General features: G+C 43.7%; 1 pseudogene; it reads right to left on the bottom strand.

Annotated features, from left to right (window-relative positions):
• Positions 1 to 2531: 2531 nt before the first annotated feature.
• Positions 2532 to 2993, bottom strand: LOC133760778 (large ribosomal subunit protein uL14-like; annotated as a pseudogene).
• Positions 2994 to 3639: the final 646 nt, after the last annotated feature.

Raw genomic sequence — 3639 nt, 5'->3', positions numbered from 1 at the left:
GTCAACTCAAAAACTCATTATTTGTAAAACCACAAGAACTTCTCTTTCAATTTGACAGACATGTCAGGTGTTATTCTGCAATGGTTATCGACATAGGACTTTGTATCCAACAGATCTGGGTTCAAATCCAGTCTCTGCTACTTGCTCCTGGGTTTTCTTGCTCCTTGGACTACCCTCTCTGTGCCTCAATCACCTGTTCTCAGGGCCAGCATTGCGATGTAGCAGGTAAAGCTGCTGCCTGCAGCATCGGAACCTCCTATGAGAACCGGTTCAAGTCCTGGGTGCTCCACTTTTGATCCAGCTCCCTGCTAATGTGCCTGAGAAAGCAAAGGAAGATGGTCCAAGTGCTTTGGCCCCTGCATTCATGTGGGAGACCTCGAAGAATCTCCAGGCCCCTGGCTTCAGCCTGGCCCAGCCCTGGCTGTTGCAGTTATTTGGGGAGTGAACCAGCAGATGGAAGATATTTCTCTCTCTCTGTAACTCTGCCTTTCAAATAAATAAAATGTATCTTTGTTTTAAAAAAATCACCTGTTCTCTAAGATAGGATGATAATACCTGGATGGGACAGTAAAACTTAGGGTTTACTTATTGTAAATACTTCTATGCTAATGTTTACTCTTTATAACAATCATATGAAGAAGAATTTATTAATATTAGTTATATTTTACAGATGACATTGAAGCACAAAAAAGTTTTTTTTTTTCAATTGAACACTATAGCACGGCATTTTGCATGCTGACATAATTTGTAATAGCTTTGTAAACATGTTTTAATGTCTGCATACTCTTGCATTGTGTACTTATGTCTTTATTCACTTAGCTATCAACTTACCACACACGTATGAATCATTTTAAATTTTTCCTTATTATGAACACAACTGTGATGAACATACCTGGCCATAAGGCTTTTCCATAGTTCTGATCACTTCTTTGTCACAGATTCAAAATGAATTTCCGAGTCCAAGGGTGAAAACACTTTTTCAGTGTTTTGCTGCCCATTGCCATCCTTGCTTCCCAAAGGGTTATAGAAGTTCACACTCTTATTAGCATAAGGGTGTCTGTTTTATTGCAACTCTCCCCAGGTCAAAATCATCACATAAAGAGGGAAAAAACAAAGGTTCAAACCCTTGCAACACTCAGAGTGTCTTCCATGCCACCTCAGAGAGCGGGTAGTCTATTCTGCACTGTCAGCCGGCTTGCATTGGCCTAATCATTGCCGCCAGCTTCATCTGTAAGCTAGCAGATAATGGTCAGATGCAATTTAACCTCCCCCGGAAGATTCTTATTTTCAATGATGATGTTAAGGATTATGCCTCTGCTATCGTGTGGACAATTAGGGTCTTTATTTGACAAAGTCCAGCTAAATTGGGTAGATTTTTAAAAACCAGGGTGTAATTCATGAGCTAGAATGACTGCTCGTGTTCTGATTGCATTCTTAACCTGAGATGTCATGTTCAAGTGCTGCCCTGGAACAGAGCAGAGATTGTAGCAGTGTCCCCCATCAGTTTCTTCCTTTTTTTTTTTTTCATGAAGATGATGTTAATTTGTAGCTTTCCAGGGATAGTTTCTGTTGACAGAATTTATGTTCTTGCACACACCAGTTTCGAGGCCTTGAACAAGCAATTACATCCTGCCAAATCTCTATTTTCTCATCTGTAAAATGGGACTCCTAATATCTACCCCTTAGAGCTTGCTGAAAAATAGAGACAACACATGTGAATTCTTATTGTGGGTGTTCCATTTCTGGTTCATTGCATGCTTGCATTTCTGTTGCTTTTGTAAATCAGTTGCTAGGATTAGATGTTCTCCCCACCCCCACTCCCCAGCCCTTTTTGTTCAGACTAGATGCTTGTTCCTCTTTGGCTTTGAAGTCAGAAAGGCAGTGACCTAGTCTGCTACACTCAACAGCCAGACATCTTCTGTCCCTGGAACCCCTGCTCCTACCTCCAAGGAGAAAGCACAAAGCACACTGGGAAGACTGCTCTCAGACTTGTGCTTACAGCGCCCCAGTAAACTAATTTTCATAAAACAAACATCTGTAAGAGAAATAAAATCCATAGCTGGAGAAAGTGAATCTCTCAGAACTCTGGTGTGTGTGTGTGTGTGTGTGTGTGGTGGGGGCGTAGAACACCCTATTTTGACTACTTAACAAAAGCCATCCATCAGGGAGATCCACCTGCAGCCTTTGCTTAATAAAGCAATAGTTTGTTTGCTTTCCGCGGCCACTTCAGGCAGGAAGGGTGGGTCAAGGGCAAACATCCCAGGATGCAAGAGAACAGCCATGCACAATAAGTACTGCCACCAAAGCAGTGCTTGCTTACAAATGATAGCATCCACAGCGCCAGGTCCTGTGTTGAGGCACTTTCCATGCCTTGTCTTCACAATCAAGGAAGAAATAGTAGAAATGATTCCTGTTTTACAGGGGAGAAAACTGAGCCTCAGATGCTTTAAGTGGCTTTTGCAGAGCAAGTATGCACGGATCTGGAATTGAAGCCCAGGTCTAACTGGGTCTGATTTCTGTGTCTCTCTTTTTTACAAATACACTGGAGGATCACGCAATGCTGCCTGCATTGGATACAATCCTAGGCCACAAGTCTGCACACTCCTTTGCAACTGGTCCAGTGATGGCAGAACCTTTCATTTCGCCTTTATTGTTTACTATGACTCCTGCGTTATCTTCAAAATAAAGAAACACGCCATCTTTTCACCGGTATGACTTTCGTTGTCGAATTACCACTGCTGGATGGACCTTCTTCCTGAGCTCCGGTTTGCCTTTCTTGACCGTGGCCATCACCATGTCACCCACGCCAGCAGCGGGAAGTCTGTTCAGCCGTCCCTTGATCCCCTTCACGGAGATGATGTACAGATTTTTGGCTCCCGTGTTGTCGGCGCAGTTGATCACCGCACCTACCGGAAGACCCAGGGAAATCCGAAATTTCGCGCCGGAGGACCCGCCACGTCCTCGCTTCGACATCTTGAACGCCGGAAAGGCACAGAAAGAAGTTTTTTTTTTTTTTTTTCCAATTATCTTTATATACAGAAGATCGATTCAGTATATAATTAGTAAAGATCTCATCAGTTTGTACCCACGCAGACACACTAGTACTGTTTCAGTACTAGTTATAGCATCACTGCACATTAGACAACACATTAAGGACAGATCCCACATGGGATGTAAGTACACAGTGACTCCTATTTTACTTTTTAAAGTGTCTTCATTTGGTGGGCAGAGTGAGAGAGAGAGAGAGAGAGAGAGCAAGCAAGAGAGCTTCTGTTTACTAGTTCACTCCCCACATGCCTGCAACATCCAGGGCTGGGTCAGACAGAACAGAGGAGCCAGAAATTCCATGAAGCTCTGCCATGTGGGCTACAGGGACTCAAGTACTTGGGCCACCACCTGCTGACTCCCAGGGTGAGCATTAGCAAGGAGCTGGGCGGACAGAGATGTGGGACTCCATCCCATGCACTCTGATATGGGATGTGGGTGTCCCAGGCAGCAGCTTAGCCTGCTGTGCCACAATGCCCTTCCTGGCTGTTTTGCTGTCTTAAAAACATTTTATTATGAGCCATTTCAACCACATACAAAAATAGCTTTCTTAGGTTTGGATTTAAACAGAGTACCAGTGTGAGGACAACACAG

The sequence above is a fragment of the Lepus europaeus genome, chromosome 5 (assembly GCF_033115175.1).
Source record: "Lepus europaeus isolate LE1 chromosome 5, mLepTim1.pri, whole genome shotgun sequence".
In the NCBI taxonomy this organism is placed as follows: domain Eukaryota; kingdom Metazoa; phylum Chordata; class Mammalia; order Lagomorpha; family Leporidae; genus Lepus; species Lepus europaeus.
The sequence above is the reverse complement of the archived record's forward strand: the minus strand, read 5'-3'. Positions and strand labels throughout refer to the sequence as shown.